Genomic DNA, 23,506 nt, shown 5'->3' with positions numbered 1-23,506 from the left:
GGAAACATTTTATATTTAATTCAATGTCCTGTGTACCTTCCTTATCTACACTTATGGTACATCCAGGAACCAGGAAAGAAGAAAACCCTGCTGACTCACAGAAGAACCGTAACAAGGGACTGTTCTCGACATAGCTATTAACTTTAGAATTGAGTGTCAAACAAATTTGTTAACTTAACCTACGGACTTAACTGCCTAGCTTGCTTGTTTGTTTTGTTTTTCTGTTTTAATGCTGGATAACCTATGAACCAAGCTAATAGTCTCCCTTTATTCATGCTTGTACAACCACATCAGGAAATATTAAATGGAAAATTCCAGAAATAAACAATTCGTAAGATTTAAATTGCACACCATTCTGAGTAGCGTGATGAAATCTCGTGCCTTCTCACTCCGCCCTGCCCAGGCTGTGAATCATCCCTTCGTCCAGCATATCCACACTGTCGAGTGAGTCACCTGCCTGTGAGTCACTTCGTAGCTAGGTTACCAGTTTCACTGTCACAGTATCACAGTGCTTGTGTTCAAGTAACCCTTATTTTACTTATTAAGGTCCCCAAAGTGCAAGAGTAATGATGCTGACAATTCAGATATGCCAAAGAGATGTTGAAAAGGGCTTCCTCTAAGTGAAAAGGAGAAAGTTCTTGAATTAATAAAGAATGAAAAAAATCATATGCTGAGGTTGCTAAGATCTATGGTAACTTTTATCACAGTTTATTGTTATAATTGTTCGATTTCATTATTAATTTGTGTTGTTAATCTATTACTGTTCCTACTTTATAAGTTAAACTTTACCACAGGTATGTGTGTACAACAGATAGTACATATAGGGTTCCGTACTATCCACGGTTTCAGTCATCCACTGGGGATCTTGGAACACATCCCCTGCAGATAAGGGGGGACTACTCTATAACATAACCTAGTTGTCTAGTTAATTTGTTTTGTTTTGCTACTAGATAGGATTGGTTCTATGTGGAAACTCATGTATCAAATACGCATACCTAACATTCCATCCAAAAACCACAGAACACATGTTCTTTTCAAATGCACATGGAACATTCTCCAGGATTCATAACATATTAGGCCACAAAACAAGTCTCAATAAATTTAAGAGGATTGAAATAATACCAAGCATCTCTTCTGATCACAGAGATATTAAATTAGAAATCAACCACAGGAAGAAAATCAGAAAAGCTGCAAAAATGTAGAGATTAAGCAAAATGCTACTGAACAATGATTGGGTCAATGAAGAAATCAAAGGAGAAATTAAAAAATGCCTGTAGACAAATGAAAATGAAAATACAACATACCAAAATTTATGGGATACAGCAAAGTCAGTTCTAAGAGGGAAGTTTATAGCAATACAGGCCTACCTCAACAAACAAGAAAAATCTCGAATAAACAATCTAACAATGCACCTAAAGGAACTGGATAAAGAAGAACAAACAAAGCCCCAAATCAGAAGAAGGAAGGAAATAGTGAAAATCAGAGCAGAAATAAATGAAATAAAGACTAAAAACACAATAGAAAAAAATCAATAAAACCAAGAGCTGGTTCTCTGAAAAGATAAACAAAATTGACAAACCTTTAGCTAGACTCACCAAGAAAAAAAGAGAGAGCACTCAAATAAATAAAATCAGAGGTGAAAGAGGAGAAATTACAATAGACACTTCAGTAATACAAAAGATTATAAGAGAATACTATGAAAAGCTACACACCAAAAAATTGGATAATCTAGAAGAAATGGATAAATTCTTAGAATCATATAACCTTCCAAACCTGAATCAAGAAGAAGTAGAGAATTTTAATAGACCAATCACCAGTAAGGAGATTGAAACAGTAATCAAAAATCTTCCAAAACATAAAAGTCCAGGAGCAGCCAGCTTCCCTGGTGAATTCTACCAAACATTCAAAGACTTAATACCTATCCTTCTCAAATTGTTTCAAAAAATTGAAGAGGAGGGGAGGCTTCATAACTCATTCTATAAAGCCAACATTACTCTGATACCAAAACAAGACAAGAACAACACAAAAAAAGAAAATTACAGGCCAATATCACTGATGAACATTGATACAAAAGTCCTCAACAAAATACTAGCAAATTGAATACAATATATTAGAAAGATCATACACCATGATCACGTGGGATTTATTCCAGAGATGCAGGGATGGTTCAACATCATCAAATCAATCAATGTGATACACTACATTAACAATATGAAGAATAAAAGTCACATGATCATATCAATAGATGCAGAGAAAGCATTTGACAAGATACAGCATCCATTTATGATAAAAACTTAATAAAATGGGCACAGAAGAAAAGTACCTCAACATCATAAAGCCCATATATGACAAACCCACAACTAATATCATTCTCAAGGGAGAAAAACTGAAAGCTATCCCTCCAAGAACAGGAACCAGACAAGGATGCCCACTTTCACTGCTCTTATTTAACATAGTATTGGAAGTCCTAGCCAGAGCAACCAGGCAAGGAAAAGAAATAAAAGGGATCCAAATTGGAAAGAAAGAAGCGAAACTGTTACTATTTGCAGACGACATGATTTTATACATGTCCACCAAAGACTTTTAGAAATAGTCAAGAATCTACCAAAAAGCTTTTAGAAATAATACATGAATATAATAAATTTGCAGGATACAAAATCAACATAGAAAAATCAGTGTGTTTCTATACACTGAGAACAAAGTAGCTGAAAGAGAAAATAAGAATACAATCCCATTTACATTGCAACAAAAAGAATAAAATACCTAGGAATAAACTTAATCAAAGAGCTGAAAGATCTGAACACTGAAAACTATAAAACATTGTTGAAAGAAACTGAAGAAGACGCAAAAAACTGGAAAGATATTCCATGCTCTTGGATTGGAAGAATAAACATAATTAAAATGTGCATACTTCCTACAGCAATCTACAGATTCACTGAAATCCCTATCAAAGTTCCAACAATACTTTTCACAGAAATAGAACAAAGAGTCCTAAAATTCAGATGCAACAACAAAAGACGCCAAATAGCTAAAGGAACCCTGAGAAAAAAGAACAAAGCTGTAGGCATCACCCTCCCTTATTTCAAAATATACTACAAAGCTATAGTAACCAAAACAGCATGGTACTGGCACAAAAATAGACACACAGATCAATGGAACAGAATCAAGAGCCCAGAAATAAACCCAGACATCTATGGACAGCTAATTTTCGACAAGGGAGCCAAGAACATACAATGGAGAAAGGAAAGTCTCTTCAATAAATGGTGTTGGGAAAACTGGACAGCAACATGCAAAAGAATGAAAGTAGATCATTATCTTACACCATACATGAAAGTAACTCAAAATGTTTTAAAGACTTGAATGTAAGACCTGAAACCATGAAACTTCCAGAAGAAAACATAGGCAGTATACTCTTCGACATGGGTCTTAGCAGCATATTTTCAAGTACCATGTCTGACTGGGCAAGGGAAATAATAGAAAGAATAAACAAATGGAACTACATCAAACTAAAAATCTTCTGCACAGCAAAGGAAACTATCAACAAAACGAAAATACAACCTAACAAGGAGAAGATATTTGCAAACCATATATCTGATAAGAGGTTAATATTCAAAATATACAAAGAACTCAAACATCTCAAGAACAAAAAAACTAACAACCCAATTGAAAAATGGGCAAAAGATCTGAACAGACATTTCTCCAATGAAGATATACAGATGGCCAAGAGGCCCATGAGAGGATGTTCACCACCTTAACTATTAGAGAAATGCAAATCAAAACTACAATGAGATATCACCTCACTCCCATCAGAATGGCTATAATTAACAAGACAGGAAACAACAAGTGTTGGAGAGGATGTGGAGAGAAGGGGACTCTCATACACTGTTGGTGGGAGTGCAAACTGGTGCAGCCACTATGGAAAACAGTATGGAAATTCCTCAAAAAATTAAGAATAGAAATACCATAAGATCCAGCTATTCCACTGCTGGATATTTACCCAAAGAACATGAAAACACGAATGCGTGAAGATACATGCACTCCTATGTTCACTGCAGCATTATACACAATAGCCAAGACTTGGAAGCAACCTAAGTGCCCATCAAGGGACAAATGGGTAAAGATGATGTGCTACATATACACAATGGAATACTAATCAGACATAAGAAACAATGAAATCTGGCTTTTGTGATAACATGGATGGACCTTGAGGGTATTATGTTAAGCAAAATAAGTCAGAGGGAGAAAGTCAAATACCATATGATCTCACTCATAAGTAGAAGATAAAAAACAACAATCACACAGAAACAGAGACTGGATTGGCGGGGAGGGAGGAGAGCAAAAGGGGTGACTAGGCACATGTGTGTGGTGATGGATTGTAATTAGTTTTTGGGTGGTGAACATGATGTAATCTACACAGGAATAGAAATATAATGATCTACACCTGAAATTTATATAATGTTATAAACTAATATTACTGAAATAAGAAATGAAAAAAGTAAAATAATAAAAACACAAACAAATACTCACACCTGTTAATGAGTCAGCAGGCCTGAATAACAAGTAGTGACAGAGGTCACCAAGAATGACAAAGGGAAGATCCTAAGTACTAGGATTGATCAGTTCATTCAATTTCCTCATCTGAGAATGAAAGTATCTTCTAGCCCTAATTTTCTGTATGCTATAAGCATCCCATTGATAAGCAACAACAACAATAAAATCCATGTTATTAAATTAAAAATATTTTTAGAACACTTTACTTTGCAAACCAACAAAGATATCTTTAAATGTTAATACTGATAAAGTGAAATGAAGTGTATACTCTCATATACTATCTCATGAACTATAAATAGGCACTGTCTTTCTAGAAAGCAATTGGCAATGTAGAGTCCATAAATATCTTCCCCCCTTGATACATTAGCTTGTGTCCAGATTTCAATTATGAGGAAATAACTAAAGTTGTCAACAAAGAGGTTCATGGCAGCATTATTTAAAAGATATTCTAATTGGGAACAATATCAGTATTTAACAATACTACTAAATTATCATATATTTATATGATAAAATTCTACTCAATCGTTTAAAATGGGATTTATGAAATATCTTATTGACATAAAATGTTTTAAAAATATATATCTACTCACTAGTTAAGGAACATTGGGCAAGTTCCATATCTCTCTGTTCTACAGCTTCTTTATCTGTAATGTGGGAATAACAGTCCTGCATCACCATAGGATTGAAGTGAAGATTAATTGAACGAATATAAGCAGAGAGGTTAGAACAGTGTCTGGCACAGAGGAATCACTAAGTCAATATTTATTATCTCATCACCTCCGTCATCATCTACATCCTCATTCAAAACCGGCCTCTGGTAGAATGCTTATAATATGGCCAGTCTTCAGATGTTTACAAATTGAATACATATTTTGTCTTAATGGTTTAAGAAAAAAATACACATATATACACATATGTATATATATATTTATAAAACAATAGGAAACTAAAATTTCCTTCTTTTGGAGATGTAATGTACAGCATAGTAACTATAGTTAATAATATTTTATTGCATATTTGAAAGTTGCTAAAATAGTAAATCTTAAAAATTCTCATCATAAGAAAAAAATTTGTAACTATGTGTGGTAACGGAAGTTACTAGACTTATTGCGATGATCATTTCGCAATGTACACAAATACAGAATCATTATGTTGTAAATCTGAAATTTAAAATTTTCTATTATACACATGTATTACTTATAATCAGAACAAAGAGTCTTACATACAAAAAGAAAATCTACATAGTACAAAAGGCAAAACATATTGAGAAACAGAAAACAGAAGGGTGATGCCAGAAATTCAAAATGTTAACAAAGAATAGACACTGGGAAGGTAGAAAAGAACCAGAAATGAGGGAAATGGAGAATATACAGCTCTACAACATAAGGACAACATATATCCAGTGTCTTCAGGGACCACTGTCCCATGCTAAAGGCACATGGGACATCACACACCTCTACAGACATGAGCAAATTTCCAAGAACATTGTATTGGTCTCCAGAGGAGACCCCAAAAGTTGATGTACAGAACAGTGATCCAGAGTTTGCAGCTAAACTAATTCTAACATTAAATAGAAGATGCCACAGAAGGGCAAGCCCAAGAAACACTCAGAGAAGATGCCAAGTAAATGGGCTTTCTCCACTTTCTTTCCCCATAACTGATTACTATATGGATATATTTGGAATTGATTACTAAAAAATTAGAAAATCTGACACTTCCCTTTGAGAAAACATTTGTGTGCTTCAATGAAAATTCATCCCTTTGGATAACGATTTGGATTATACAATTCTGGTGCCTCCTGGAGGGCATTCATAAAGACTCTTGCCACTTACGCTCACTCTCAGGTCCCATTACATCACCCAAGTTATTGTTAATATATGCTAGTCAATATAACCTCTTTTAGAAAGACAGGCATGAAAATACTTAAAATTAAGTTTTCAAACTAAATGAGTTAGGCTTCAGCTATCTGGAAAGTTCAATGATATTATTTATTCCTCACTGATGCCAGACAATCAAGGCTACCATAAACCCATACAAAGAATAGTGAGAAATATCAAATTAGCTAAGACTGCTTCTCCAAGAACAGCCTATATAGTAGCCTAATGCATCTGCCAACCAGGGTGTTTTCACCTGAGACCATCTCAGACTTTAGGAAATCATCCCCCAGATAGTTTCAGATTCTGATATAGATAGAACAAGTTGTCCGCAAACTGATTCTGTATCAGTTCCTGAAAAATCTGCTGTAGAGCTGGTTCTGCGTTCTCTCAGGGACTTCCCAAAGGAAAAACAAGTCAGCTGCCTCCAGTAAATCTTTGGACCGGATGGAGAGGGCCTTTGGCTGCTCTAGTTTCATCACGATTCAAATGGATAAGTGCTGCTTTGAAACAGTACAACCATGTGTTCAGAAAATGAAAGAGAAATGCTTCAACATAGACATGACAAACCATATTCCTCAAAATTACTGTACCGCTAAAATAGTCCAGGTCAGTGAGATTGCAGAGTCAGATAATAATAAGCCCAGAAAATATATCAATACCACCACAGGACCACTCTAGAAGTTACCATGGTCAATGTCCAAATGTTTAATCAAGACCAACTGTGAAAAACATAGTGAGAGTGGGGGCTGAGGAAACAGGTCACTGGTATAGAAATGGGGATTTCTAGGAGCCAGTTATTAGTCTTTGGGCTGTGAGATTATAAAAATGATACCACAGTAAAGGAATTTGAAATGTCTGTTTCTTTACACACGTGACAAACTCCCAGAGGAAAATAGGGAATAAAATTTCTCTGTAAAATTTCCTCCAAAAGAAAATTCCCAAACTTTTCAAAACATCGTATTTTATGTTTTAAACACTTAGGATGATCTTGCAAACATTTCCTTGAAATTCTTTCTGCTACAAATTAAAACCAGTGCTAATTTTCCCAGCCTCAGAAGAAATAGAGAACAGTCCTTTCCAGTTAATGTGTCCTGAGCTTCTCAAATTTGAGTGTGTATACAAATCACTGGAGTAGCTGGTTAAAATGCAGATTTGTCGCAGTAGGTTCAGGGGCCCAAGAGTCTTCATTTCTTTTTTTTTTCTGATCAGAATTTTTTTGTGTATTATTGATGTAACATTAGTTTACAACATTACATAAATTTCAGGTGCATATCATTATATTTTGATTTTTGTGTAGACTACATCATGTTCACCACTCAAAGACTAATTACTATCTATCGCCATACATAAGTGCCCTATCACCCCTTTTAGCCCCATTGCCCCCTTCCCCTCTGGTAACCACCAGTCTAATCTCTGTATCTATGTGTTTGTTTGTTGTTGTTGTTATTTTTATCCTCCACTTATGAGTGAAACCAAGATTCGTCATTTCTAACAACCTCCAGATGATGCCAGAAGACCTCACTTTGAGTGGCAAGGATCAAGACTGCCCAGACTTATCATATTTTTTCTATCTGACCTTGCCCTCTTAGCTATCATTGATTCACCCAGGGTGGACACCTGACCAGGCAGATCAGAGTCTTCTCCGGACTACAGCTGACTCATTCAGGGTGGGCACCTGACTCAGAACAAGCTATCAGTGATCTTCTCCAGGACTTCTGAACTAGAACCAAGGAAGATGATCAATGTCTCTCTGGCAGCAAAGCTATGTGTGAGGAGGATCAGGACTAGTCTGTCTGTTTTCCCTAATGAAAGGGGGAACCTGGTATGAGATGATGAGGCCAATAGGCCAAGAGGTGGGCAAAAACCTGGCTACATTCACATCCCTAGCTTCCCCAGTTCCCACCGAACCTTTGCAGTGCTATGTGAGAAATGCCCAATACCCATCCAATATACAAATATAAATATAAATATGTTGAACTAACTTATTTGAGTTGGTTTTTCTCTCACATGCAACCAGAGTGCTTCCTCAAACAGTCATCCAATACAATTAATATTTCTGAAAATGACTTCTTTATCTCGCATCTTTTTTTGAGCTGAAGGAACCATCCATTGTAACCTTTCTAAACAGAACCTATTTCCTAAATTTTTGTTTCTGTCTACTGGTCTGAATCTAGCCCCATCCAGGACCTGGAACATAATCTTTGCTGCCTTGGATCCATTTATTCACTGAGCACAGTTTGTACTATGCTGCAGGCACTGTGCTGGAGGCTGGGATACATGGTTGCTGCTCTTCCAGTAACTTATGGTTTAGTCAGAGGGACAGACAAAGTAATTCAATGTGATGTGATAAGACATCACATACTCACAGGAGCACAAAGGAGAAAGCATCATGGAGGAGGTGGCACCTCATATGAGTCCTGAAGCACAAATAGAAAGGGAAGAAGGAAATACCAGTCAGAAAGAGCCGAATACGCAAAGGCATAGAAATGAGAGATGAATGTTCCATTTGGAAAAATGTAAATGTTTCTATATGCTCAAAGGAGGAAGAGGAAAGGGCAGGAGGCTGAGGAGCAGGGAGGTGATGAGGAAGCACTAAGCTACAAACCAAGGAAGGCCTTGAATAAAATGCCAGAGACCCTGGACTTTATCCTGTAGGCAATGGGGGAATGGCAGTAAAAAGCTGCAGCGGGGCAAGATCAGCTGTTAGTAGAAAGATCATGCTGCGGATTATAGTGGGAGGAATCAGGACAGAGACAAGGAGCTCTGTTAGGACAGAGATTGTGATCTTTGAGCTAGTGAGTTACTGTTCAAGATTTTAACGAGGCAAAATAAAACCTTTCAGGGTCAACTGATTTCGTCTTTTTCATTTGCTATTGCAAATATCCCATCTTTCTTACATCTTCTTTTACACATAGATAATATTGGAATTGTTATAACATTATCATTTTAAATGTTTCTCTATAGACAGCACATTGTTGCATTTTACCAAAATCTAGGCTGTTCCCACCTTACTAAAAGTGAGTCTAACACATTCACATAGGTTTATTTGTTAGAGACTATTTCAGCCATCTTCTTTCATATGTTCTATTTCACATATCTCCTTTTTGTTTCTTCTGTTGCCCACCTTTCCTAACTTCCATTAGATAAATTAATTTTACTCTGCTGATTTGAAAATCCCACATTACAATTTTGGTCTTCTGGTGGTTATCTCAACTTATTAAGACCCATTCTTAGCGGCTGGCCCATGGCTGAGTGGTTAACTTTGCGCGCTCCACTCCAGTGGCCCAGGTTTCACAGGTTTGGATCCTGGGTGTGAACATGGCACCACTCATCAGGCCACGATGAGGCGGTGACCCACATTGCACAACCAGGAGGACCCACAACTAGAATATACAACTATGTACTGAAGGGCTTTGGGGAGAAGAAGAAAAAGAAAGGAAGATTGGCAACAAATATTAGCTCAGGTGCCAATCTTAAAATAACAAAGAAGATCCATTCTTATATTTATTATTCATGTATTTATTTCCTATAGTAACAGAAGTCAAAAGCTTATCAATATCTCTGGTCCCCTTATCCCCTTCACTCCCAACAGAAATGTCTTATCCGGCTCTTGTCTCTCTCTGGACGGCAACACCAACTTTCCTGATGTTGGTATTTTCTGGAGTTTAAATTATGAATTGACAGATTTTTGTTGTTGTTTGTTTAGATAAGAAATTTTACTAAATTATTTATTAATATTTAGTTCCCATATCTAGTTGATTCCTCTTTATTTATTTTGCTTCTTGCTGGCGAATTTCCTCAAAGAGATTTTTTAGAGTATGTATCAGGTGATCTGAGGCCTAGTATTTCCAACACTACTTTTATTTCACTCTAATATGTAAGTGATAATTTAACATATTAGGTTTAATAGTTTTTGTATAAATCTTTCGAAAATAGTTTTCTATTGCTTCTTGTAGCTAGGGTTGCTGTGGAGAAGTTGGACTAGATGTGTAGTTGGTCAGAGGACAATGGAAGCTGATTGTAGGGGTGATATCACCAACTGGAACATTGAGAGGGAGAAGGGAAGGGAGCCAAGAACAAACTCCTGAGAAAATCCAACATTTATGGGGGGATAAAGAAAGAGGCATTGGGGGGGCTGGCCCCATGGCCTACTGGTTTGGCACACTCTGTTTTGGTGGCCCAGGTTTGGTTCCCAGGGACGAAATTAAAATACTTGTCAGTGGCCATGCTGTGGCAGTGACCCACATACAAAATAGATGAAAACTGGTGCTGATGTCAGCTCAGAGCAAATCTTCCTGAGCAAAAAAAACAAATAGAAAAAGGCATTGTGAACTAGATTGAGAAGGAACTGCCAGAGATTTGTAAATGTCATCAGGAATGTGTAATGAAGACCAAGAAAGGAGGCAGTTTCACAAAAGAAGGAATGATCAACAACATCAAATACTACAGAGAGGTCAAGTAAGTTTAAGTACTCCAAAATGTCCACTGCATGAAAGAATACATCCAAATCACCGAGTTTTCTTTTTTAAGATGAGAAAGTTTTCTATCACTTTCCAATGCTGCTGAGAGGGAGTAGAGAGGAGGAGAAAGCCAATAGGGAGGGAGAAACAGGAAAGAGAGGGCACAAATGATGCATCTTTAAGGTGCCGAAGATAGCCTGGAGGATAAAGAGCACTAGTGTGTGGAGATTAGCCTTTAAAAGGTCATTATCAGTGTTCTCTGAGGCTGGGGGGAAGGGACAGTCCAGATAAAGAAATATTTGCAGATGCGAAGTCTGGCCTTGGAGGGATTTCACCTCCAGTAGCTTCTGTTTTCCTGGTGAAGTAGGAATCAAGGACTTTGGCTCACACACAAGGCATTAGGTGAGTTAACAGAAGACCAGTATTATTGGAAACCCCTTTAGATTAGGCCAAAGAACAAAACCACCTTCCTACAGCAAACAAGAGGTTCTTACACGTGCAGTTGAAGCATTATATTTCTTTTCTGTAACTCTTGAGGGGAATTGAAGCACTATTTCTTCCCTTTAGTCTCTTCTGGGTTGTGTTTCTGGTGAGAGAAGCTTTAAAGAGTAAAACTTAGTTTTTTTCTTGGCTCTGTTTCTTGTCATATGGACAAGGTCAGCCTTCAGAGGAGAGAATGGAAGCGACTCTGAGAAGTCGAAACAAAGGAAGGAGAGAGAATGTTTAAGTCCCTGGTTTTGGTTGCTTCTGAAAACTAGCTATATTTTAACTTTCCCACATTCCTAGTTCAGTCCTTTTTTGGATTCCCTGAGTCAATAACTTCTACTTAATTCCCCAAGCCAATTTGAGGTAAATTTCTATTTGTTGGAACTGAAAGTTGACACGAGTGAATGATTAATGCAAATAAATGGGACAGGTAGAAGCATTGTAGGAGTTCAAAGCAGAGAGATATTTTGGACCGGAGGTCAAGGAAGATGTTATGGCCTTACTTGAGGTGGGACAAAGACCGGATCAAGTTTGGAGAACTAGGTAAGCAACCATTATGACAAGTTAGAGAGGCATCTAAATTCTAAAAGTGAATCCATTCAAAGTGAATTTGAGCTCTGCAAATAAAAGTGAAATTGAAAGGCAGAAAAATGGCCTCCCAAAGATGTCCATGTCCTAATCCCCACAACTGTGAATGTTTCACCCTACATGGTACAAGGGACTTTGCAGTCGTGATTAAACTGAGGATCTTAAGATGGGGAGGTTATCCTGAATTTGCAGGTGGGCCCAAAGTAATCACAGGGGTCCTTATAAGGGAAATAGGGAGGCAGGAAAACAGAGAAGGAGGTGTGATGATGGACACAGAAGTCAGAAACAGAGACAGAGAGAGACTTGAAGATGGTATACCTTCGGCTTTGAAGACGGAGAGGCCAGGAGCCAAGGAGTGCAGGTGGCCTCTAGAAGTTGAAAAAGTAAGGAAACAGATCCTCCCCTAGAGCCTCCAGAAGAAACCAGCCCCACCGACCCCTTAGTCCAGTGAGATGCATTTTGGACTTCTGACCTCCAGAAGCATAAGACAACATGGTTTTAAGTCAGTAAGCTTGTGGTAATTTGTTATAACAGGCTAATACAGCGGGACAGGAGTGATTTGCTTTTAAGATATGCCTTCCACCTCGTCATATTTCATCCTGATTTGTGAATGTCCAGACTTTGAGACCTGGGCCAAGATGCCACACTTATCCAGGGCAAGGATTTCACCTACCCAGCTTTGAACACAGAGCCAGGTTTATCAAAGGACATTAATAAATGTTTGTTAGTAAGTAAATGTGTGCTGTATTCTAGTCTGATTAATCCCAGGACTCTGTCTCTAGGAATCCTCCCCAAGTACCTATGTATACTCTCACACGCACACACGTATTTATTTACCTGTGTGTGTGTGTGTGTGTGAGTGTTCTCCTTACAGGTCTTTTCTATCTAGATGTGCCTTTGACACCTCACACTCAATTTGTGCAAAACTGCATTACTGAATTTGTTTCTGCATCCCTCTCCCTAACCCTCTCCCTTTCTTCCTTGAGTGAGTGGGAGTAGGGAGTCCCAACTCTCCACCCAGATAGCCAAGCAAGAAAAGTGGGAGTCATCTGATTTTCTCTCTTTCTTCACCCTCAGTCACCAAGTTCTAGAGAACGTATTCTGTAATTACCTCTCAAATTCACATCCTTCTTCTCTGTCCCCACTGACACAACCTTAGTCTGGCCATTATACTCTCCTATCTGGATTAGAGCAAAATCTCATCACTAGTTGCCCTCCAGGTAGCACCAGCAACAGGACCCCCAGCCCCTGCCGGGTCCATCCTCTGTCTGCTGCCAGAGTTCTATCCCTCTGCACACTCTAAAAGGTCACAGCTTTTCCTAAAAGCTTTTCAAGATTCTTCCTCAACTCCGTGGTTGACTCTATAAATTCTAATCTTGTTGCACAAACTAGAATGTGGCACACATTTACTTACCAACAAATACGTTTATTAACGTCCTTTGATAAACCAGGCTCTGTGTTCAAAGCTGCGTAGGTGAAATTAGTGTCACTGGAGATGTGTGGCATCTTGGCCCAGGTCTCACAGTCTGCACATCCATAAATCAGGATTAAATACGATGAGGAAGGAGACATATCTTTTAAAATCAAATCATTGTTCAGGTCTTTCCTATAAGCTCCTGAGGACTACAACGGTGTCAGGGTCACTACTGCTATCCTGACACCTGGCATAGTATCAGGCATATAGCAATTACTAAAGAATTTTTAAAAAATAAACTTCTCTATCTTTCCAGCCTCCTCTCAGGCCATTCCTCATCTTATCCTTTACAATCTAACAAGATCAAACTGATCATTGTTCCCCAGACGGTTGATGCTATTTCACCTGCATGACTGCAGTACTGTTCCCTCTGCCAGCAATGCCTGCCCCTCAGTGTCAGAAGGAAAACATAGTCATCTGTCAAAATCCTGTTGAAGCATCACTTCCTCTTGAAGTTTTCTCTAACAACGTATCCCACTGGCCTCAAACTCTCTTCTCTGTACTTGTTCTGAGCCTCACTTTCCTCATCAGTAAAATGAAAGCGTTTCTTAAGCACTTACTCTGTGTCAGGTGTCTGCTGGGCACTGGAGGTCAGCAGTGAATAAAAAAGACAAAATCTCTACCTTATATTCCACTACTATGACTGCCGTATGCGTGATGCCGGTCCTGGCTAGATTGAAAGAGTTTGCTGTGTTCCAGGCCCTATTTTAAGTACTTTAGAATATGAACTCCCTTAATTCTCATAATAACACTGTTTGGTAGGAACCATTTTACAGATATGAAACTGACGCACAAATAGATTTAGCAACTTAAGATCAGACGACTGACAAAAGTGATCATTCCAGCATTCAAATTCAGGCATTCTGGTTCCAGAGCCTGCAGCCTCAACCACAGTGTCATATATATTTCTGTCATATATTGCACTGCACTAAATCACAATCATCGATCTCTTTGTCTGTCTCCCATGCTAATCTGTGACTTCATTAAACCAAAGGACTATATTTGATTTGTTTTTGTATCCCTCAGCCCTACCACAGTGCCTGGTTCATAGTCAGTAGGGACTCAACAAATACTCGTTGACCTATTGGCAACCCCAGCTTCAGTCAAGCTACATAATAAAGGAAAGAACACTGTGGTTAGTGCTAAACTTATTAACTTAAACATGTGAGATAAGAGAAAAATGTTAAACCTTCATCCTTTTAAATTTCTGATTTTCATTCATCCTTTCTGATTTTTTTATTGTGGAAAAATATAGAGAACTCAGAATTTACTATTTTAACCACTTATAGATATCCACTTCAGTCCCATTATTAGGCACATTCACATTGTTGTTCAACTATCACCGCCATCCGTATCCAGCACTTTTTCATCTTCCCACACTGAAACTCCATAGCCATTAAACAATTCCCCATTCCCCCCTCCTCCCAGCCCCTGGAACCACCATTCTCCTTCCTGTATCTATGAATTTGACTACTCTAGGTAACTCATGTAAGTGGACTCATACAGTATTTGTCCTTTTGTGACTGGCTTATTTCACTGAGCATAATTGTTTCAAGGTTCATCCATGTTGTAGGACGCGTCAGAATTTCTTTCCTTTTTAAAGCCTAATAATATTAATCCATTGTATGTATTCACTACATTTTCTTTCTCCATTCTTCCGTTAGTGGACACTTGGGTTGCTTCCATTTTTGGCTGTTGTGAATCATGCTGTTATAAACATGGGTGTACATATACTGTTCAAGTCCCTGCTTTCAGTTCCTTGGGGTATACACCCAGAAGTGGAATTTCTGGATCACGTGATAATTCTATGGCTTAATTTTTTCAGAAGCTACTGTACTGTTTTCAACAGCAGCTACACCCTTTTACATTCCCACCAGCAATGCACAGGGTTCCAGTTTCTCCACATCCTCACCAATAGTGATTTTCTGTGTTTTTGATAATGGCCATCCCAATGCGTGTGAAGTCGTAGCTCATTGTGAAGTTCCTGGGCTTTTTGTCCAGCGTGTATCTTTCTGGTCACTCTAGATCCTCTCTAAATCTCATACTACTCCTGAGTCCTAAACTGAAAGAAAATGTTCTTGAAATCATATGAATGAGGGATACTTCCCACAGGATAATATTCTCTTCATTTATGCATGGTGATATGGAGGTGCTGACATACTGGAGATTTGTGGTTACTATGCAAAATTCACAGCTTTTCCTACTGTGTTTGCCTAAAATTAGTCTCTGTTCTCTATTTAATTGTATAGTTCATTTTGACCCTATTCTGTTTATACTTTCATTCTGTTTATCCAGTTCTCCAAGCAACGCTATCCAAGAGTCACCAGCATGTTAATAAAGAAACGTATTACTTGCCAACTTCATTTTTAAAAATCTCGGGGCAAATTTTAAAACACTTTATATTACGCTATTGTCATTATAACTTTATGAAGTCACAGATATATTTCCTTTAATCGCTGTCCCTTCCCAACTTTACTCTTAAAAAGGAATGGAACAAATTTTTATTGACTCATGTGTGAGAGGCTCTTTGCCTAAAAGAAAATTAAAATTGATCTGTTTTTTGACAACCTCCTAAATAAAAGTATCTCATGTGTGCAGGAAACAAGTTAAATTTTTGTGCTCTATCTAGATGGAGAATCCAATGCACAAAGTAATATATTTCACTAAATAAGGACCCCAATAATAACTTTGAACTTGATTAATTTGAAGCACATATAGGTAGAAAGAAGAAAAACAAGCAGCCCAACCAACAATTAGTTGGGCAAGTAGTTCACTGAAAGAGGAAACTCAGCTCCCAACCATCCCTACTCCAGGTGGCAAGGAGCAGCCAGGACAAGAGAAGCATCAGAGCAGGTTTTACAGGAATTTTTAGAGTCATGATAAGACATTAATGGTGCAAACTGACTCTGTACCAAGATCAAGTCCACGGCTACAGGAAATGCAAAGGTGTAAATGTCTAGCAAAGAAACTAGGTTAAGCATAAAGGATTATGTGGGTGCCAGGGCTGCCACCATAAGCCTATTTTACCTTTTCGGAGAGGTGATTAATAAAAATGCATTTGCATCCACATCAGACGCACAAAGTAAAAATGTGTCAACTATGGTCAATACGATGAACCCCAGTGCTTCTCAAAATTTAATGTGCATATGTGTTACCTGGGAATCTTGTTAAAATGGAGATTCTGATTCAGAAGCTCTGGGATAGTGACCGTAGATTCACCCAGGTGGTGGGAGAACAAGCCCCCAGGTGGTGCCAACGCAAGTGGTCCATAGCCCACACTTTTAGTGCATGATTTAAACAATCAGAAGGTCTGGCAAATTAGGCGGAAATTGAAATCTCTGGGGCTGTTGGCAAAACTTTTGCTCTCCCGATAAAAGAGCAAAGATTGTTGGGGCCACCACATTCCTCTGTTTACAGCATGGATATGGGGCCTGTAGCTGCAGCAGCTGCTTATGATCAGGAGTAAAAAGCCACCAATCTAAGGTTGGTGGAGAAGAAATATAGAAAGATCCTGTGTCCTTGCTGCCATCATTAAGCTGCTGCTTAATGCCTGGACTGCCTTGTAAGGAAATAAATCCATATTTGGTTAGGCCACAAATAATTCGGTTTTACAACTGAAAACACTTGTAATGAATACATATAGGCTGGAGGTACCAATATATGAAGTATGGACAAAAAAACTATCAGGAAAGGGAGTGGGAGGAGGAGCTAAGGATCTGGGTAATCTACTGAGATAAGCTTCTTTCAATAAGCAATGATCTACTGTCGACTAGTGATCCCTAGCTTTTTCAGAAATAATCCAGAAAGGATTATTATTATTATTAATGTCAAAAGAATGTGAGTGATCTGCTTTCCCAATTCACATACATAACAATAGCTGATATTTATTGAGCATTTATCATGTGTCAGGCAGTGTTCTAGTGTCCCATATGTATATATATTTAATTCATTTAAGACTTATAAGTATTCTTTTTTTTTTTGAGGAAGCTTAGCCCTGAGCTGACATCTGCTGCCAATCCTCCTCTTTTTGCTGAAGAAGACTGGCCCTGAGCTAACACTTGTGCCCATCTTCCTCTACTTTATATGTGGGAAGCCTACCACAGCATGGCTTGCCAAGCAGTGCCATGTCCCCACCTGGGATCCGAACCGGCGAACTCCGGGCCACTGAAGCAGAATGTGTGCACTTAACCGCTGTGCCACCGGGCTGGCCCCAACTTATAACTATTCTTTGAGGCACATTTATTATTGTCCTCACTCTACTAATGATAAAATTGAAGCACAGAGAGTTTCAGTAGCTTAACCATGTTCACCCACTTAATGACAAAGCTGGGGTCTGAACTCAGACAGCACAACTCCAAACTCATATGCTCAACCACTTTGTCTCATTGCTGCCCCACAAGATAAGAGCTCTGATATCTGTGACTTGGAAAGGAATGCGTGTATGCATGTGGATTTGAATGTCCATCTCAATAAACTTGAGTCCCCCAGAAAAACTTAATCCACAGGTTGGAAATCATTCTCCTTTATCCAGGGCTGCCATTAACATCTCAAAGTTCTCATGTCCAGATTAGAAACATTTGAAAAATTGAAACCTCGATTTTAGAGTCACATGTTGAATATAGCTATGAATATAAATGATCACTGTTTGGAAGCGAAATTCTAATTGGAAAACAATTCTGGGTTATTTAAAGACAACAGTGACTCAGCCCACTCTACCGATCAATCAGAGAAAGGAGCGCTGCTATCCTGCCCACCAGAGCAAGCGCAGCAGGATCTAGGTCTTTGTGTCAGAATTTTAACTACAAGTTGTGATCATTTTCTACCTCTGTGATTTTGGCCTCTATTTCAAACATAATTCTGGTATGTGCTCTTCCTTCATAAATAACAAATTAAGTTAATTAATTAAAATAGAAGTAAAATACAACTAGATTAAAATAAAAGAAAAGAAAAATGTTATAATCCTATCCATTCTTTAAGACCCAGTTTAAATATCATTCCTAACTCCACCATCTGATTCAGAATTCTATGCTCCTTCCTCCTTGCTGTCATATATTTTTATTACAGCATTCCTCAAATTGTATAATAGATCTTCATATGTCATACTCTTCTCCTAAACTGGGGATTATTTAAGGGCAAGCCCTTTTTTATCTCCTAAGTTTATCACAAAGCAAATACTCCATAAATATTCAAGGGACTTCTGTAAAGACTATACGATATGTTCATAATATGCTATGCCCAGACGAGATTTCTTGTTCTTCCCACTTACAGAAATCTAGGTCTTCTGGATTAGGTAAAGAAAATTGTAAAATATGTGAGAATTTGATTTTTGCACTGGAATTTTCTTCAGTTGTTTTTACTATTCTTCCACAGATGGAGGGCTTGACCCACTCGGCCTCCTTCTCAGCAGAAATGATGTGTCCTCAAGGATTACAGCATAAGGGTTATAAATACAGCTTGAGATTCAGACTAGGGTTTTAGTTTGGTTCTGACATCTTCTGGCTGTGTGACTTTGAGCAAATTATTAAGGCTCAGATTTTTCAATAGTAAAATCAGAAATGGTATCTATTCATAGGGGTATTGTGTGGATTAAATGAGTTGATAGATTTAAAAAATGTCACATGCTTGGCATATAGTAAGTGCCTAATAAATATTATTATTTGAGAAGTTAAGATATGACACCGTATCTTAGGCTGGGGTCCAGAAGCAGACCCTGAGACAAGGATTTGTGTACAAGAAATTTACTAAGGAAGTTCTCAAGGGAAAAAGGTATGGGAGGAGGGGAAGCAGGACAGGGAAAGAGAAGAAGGCAAGTGCGGTGTTGATTACAGGCAAAGTCCCACGGAGGGGGCATCAGGCTGATCCCACAGGGATCTCTAGTGTGTAACTTACACCTCGGGACTTGTCTCAACACAAAGCAAAGGCACAGAGATTTCATATCCCTGCACCTGTCAGTCATTGGCTAAGGACAACCTGGGAGGACGGAAGCACCCTCTAGCTCTCTGCACAAATGGGCAAAGCGGTTCCAGTAGCCTGTGGGCCATCCTCCAGAGAAGAGTTGCTGGTGTGGGCCATTGGAAGCAAAAGCACCCTGACCCAGGGAGAAGGAGCATACAGGAAGACTAGAAGGGATATGAGGGGATTGGGGCAGAGCACCAAGAATGTCCACTACCATACCCCAAGGTGTAACCAACCAGGCAAAACACGGCCGCCCATAGCAGGATGTAGAGACAGACACAGGTTCAAATCCTACACTCTCCCTTCTCCAGACAACGTGAACTTGGACAATTTACCTAACATCTCTGGTGTCTATCTCACCATTTATAGTCGGGATGATAGTACCTGTCTTGAAGAGTGATTATGAAAACTAAATGAGTTAAAGCAAAGTAACAATCAGAGCATCTCACATGGGGACTCAGTAAATATTAGTTCTCCCTAATCCTTATAGGATTCCCTGTATTCATGAAGAATGGATTATAGAGATCACTGTGAATAGATGAATCTGTACGTACTCACTCCTGGGCCAAAATTCTTCAGACAAACTTTCTGTTTAAAGAAAAAGGGCCAAAAAGAACCCCTGAATGGTGGGATGTCCCAAAAATGTACAAGAACATGTGATTTCACATTGTTCCCTATGTAATATACTGGGATTTACAATGACAAAATAAAAATAACGAAAAAAGGTATTTTCCTTGCAGAGTTTGGAACTGACTTGGAAATAGACATAGGAGTCAGATCATCAAAATATTGGCTATATCAATGGTGAAGGTGGATTAATAAATATCACAACTGAGATTTCTAATGCTTCTCTCCAAGTCTGGAACTCAGAAAGATACTCCCTCCACCATCCCCAAAAGACAGTCTGCAAAGCAGATACTTTTCTGCCTAGGTACAGAGGGAATCAGAACCTCACACAAATTGGACACCAGCAGCAGGGAAAGAGAGACTGCTTTCCAGACCTGCCTCTAGAAGGCAGGACGGGACCCTGACCTATGTCTGCTTAGTGCGAGGAATCTAGAACAGGACACACACACTGTGGACAGGGAGATCCAAACAAGAAGGAGGAAGAAACTAAGTCTCACATGATGAATTCCAACCTAGTACACCCCAGATTCTGTGTTCATAGTGAATAACTCATAATAACAGAAATTCAGCATTGCCTTCAGAAAATTACATAAGGTTAACTCAGCCTTGCAGTTCAAAAAGATGTTCTTTTGATTTTTTTAAATGAAAAATTGACAGATACCATTCCTTCCAGGAAATCAAAAGTGAGATCATAGACTGTATGCCTGCCTCTGTAAAAATAATCCAAAGCCACTTCTCATAAAAAAAAAAAAAAACCCAGCAATTATTCTCTTGGTATGTAACTGACTCATGATTGAAAAGTCCTATAACAGGACACCTCTCTGTCACCATGGTAATCAGAAGTCTGACTCTCCCTGGAGAGTTCAGTGTTGTTCAGCTAAATTCCCAGAGAAGAGGAGAATCTGGGAGGTGATGTTAAAAAGAAAAAAAGAACATATAATTAATATCCTATTTTCTTAACTTGCCATATTCATTCTCCCAGTAATTTGATAAATTTCTTTTACGGCTTTTATGTTTCTTTTATGGCTCTTGGAAAACAGTGTTACTCATTCAAATGTGAATCCACCATGGCATATGACAGCCAATAAAATATCTGTGTGAGATAGAAAGAGAGGAGGGTAGGGAATGGTTAACAAAGTACAGGTAGGTTCTCCTAAAATCCTAAATGCCCACCTAAACTGCGAATACTACATAACAGAGCCTGTTACCCGCTGGAATCAATTACTAATCAAATTTACCAACTATTTTCCTTTTGGGGTTATGATCTGAAAACTAAACTTAACAAAAACTGTACTTTAAATTGAATAAAGGTTTGTGTACATAATAAATGTTTCATACAGAAACAGTGCATAGTAATTTTATTTGCAAAAAAATATATTTTCCAATCTTGTAATATTGCATATATCAACATAGAGATCTTATAAGAAGTGAAATAAAAATTAACAATCAAATCTGAAATTACTGTAAGATATTTAAGGACATTGGGAGAATTTAAGAAAACAGGTTCAGCATTAAATGTTCCAGATATCCCCAGTCTGGTGTACAAATAAAGAGGAAATCAAAATCAAAACTCAGGGGCTGACCCAGTGGCATATTGATTGAGTTTGGCGCACTCTGCCTCAGCGACCCAGGTTCACAGGTTCAGATCCTGGGCGCAGACCTACATCACTCATCAGCCATGCTGAGCCAGCGACCCTCATGCAAAATGGAGGAAGACTGGCACAGATATAAGCTCAGGGTTGACCTTCCTCAAGCAAGAGAAGAGGAAGATTGGCAACAGATGTTAGCTCAGGGCAAATCTTCCTCGCCAAAAAATATATATATATATCAAAATTAAAATTACAAGTATGAGGTAATAAATGTCAAACACATCAGTGGAACAACACAGACTGTCAGGACTGGAACATGATTTAGTAAAACTTACAGGACATGGCCAAAACAGTACTCAGTGCACTTGTTTGAGCATTTATTCTTAAACAACAATAAAATAAAATAAATTAGCTATAAATCAACTTGAGATGCTAGAAAAAGAGTTACATTATAAATCTAAAAGTAATGAAAGCAATGACTAATGATAAGAGAAGAAGTAATGAAATAATGAGCACCACCAACAAGAATAACTCAAAGCAGCAGAAATAATTTTTAAATGTCTAATTTCCAGGGCTAGTGAAGGTATAGGGAGTACACTTCGTCTTACATTGTGAAATCCCCAAACTGGAAATCTAAATACTTATAAATGTTCATCAATTAGGGAACTCTTAAATTATTGTTAATCTATATTATAAAATTATATTTACTATTTAAGGTGAATTGCATAATTATATGAGCTACCATACACATGATTTCCTAACCTCATGCATGCACATACCAACTTCAGGATTGTTGCCATGTTCATCGACTCAGTCTACTATTTTCTTTATATATCTTAACTCAACTCATTGAAAAAAGAAAAAACAACCGTGGTATCGTTATAACAGTAACATTAGTGAAATCATAAGTTTGATATGTTGGATAACAACTAAATTTTTTCAAAGCCCCTCCTTGTCCCTTGTCCCAAAAAACAACCTACAGTTGGGTTTTGAGTGCGCTGCCTGAGCCTGTTTCCATGAGCAGGATTCGATTTGGACCCACTTAGCACAGTCCTTTCTGATTTGTGACCAGCCAGTGTCTGTCCAGAATGTCTACCTGAGGTTGAGGTGATGGAGACAGTGGTCCTTGTAAGAGGCAGACTAGTTATGGACAGGGATGGCTCTGAGACACCACGGCAGCTCCCACTTCTCCCTTTAGGAAGAATATTACACACTCAGCAAGGGAGATAGATGGAAAACCAGCCAAGGGCATACATTTGTCACCAATTCCAAGAAGATCCTTTTTCAGGCTCCACGAAGCATCACTCCTTTCTGTGCCCCCAGGAACAAGTAGATGGGGACTGTTATAAATATTCGTCTATTTTCATGGGGCTGCATGTGCCCAGTGCTTGAAAGGAGCTTTTTCTAACTCCTCTGGCAAAGAGGAAAGATCTCTCTTCTAACCTCACAACCATGAGCTTCCTGATTTTACTGAGGGAGCAATGGCATCTCCTCAAAATAACCTAGATACCCCCCAGGCAATGGAGAGGATCTGAGTCCCCAGGTTTCTCCAACATTTCAAAGGCCTTGGACAAGTTTCTGTTTAGGGGTTGTGATAGGTCGTTAAAATGATAATCATTTGCTCAGTCAGTCCCTCAGTCAAAACCACTTTCCTGAGCACCAAGTCTATGGGATGGCAGCACTCTTGGTTTGCTTGAAGCCCCCAAGCTGGAATTTAGGGAGAGGCAGAGGGCATAGGAAGCAAGGTCAGCGAGGCAACCAGGACAAGACTGCCCAGGATGTATTTGATAATACCCAGGCCCACCCACTCCAGGTAATCACGGTCCTGCTGGGTTTGTCAGTGTAACAGCTCCATCCTGTATCTTTAAAAACATATTAATTCCATGAATGTACAATTAT

The sequence above is a fragment of the Equus przewalskii genome, chromosome 24, assembly GCF_037783145.1.
Source record: "Equus przewalskii isolate Varuska chromosome 24, EquPr2, whole genome shotgun sequence".
Lineage (NCBI taxonomy): Eukaryota > Metazoa > Chordata > Mammalia > Perissodactyla > Equidae > Equus > Equus przewalskii.
This window is presented reverse-complemented; position numbering follows the sequence as displayed.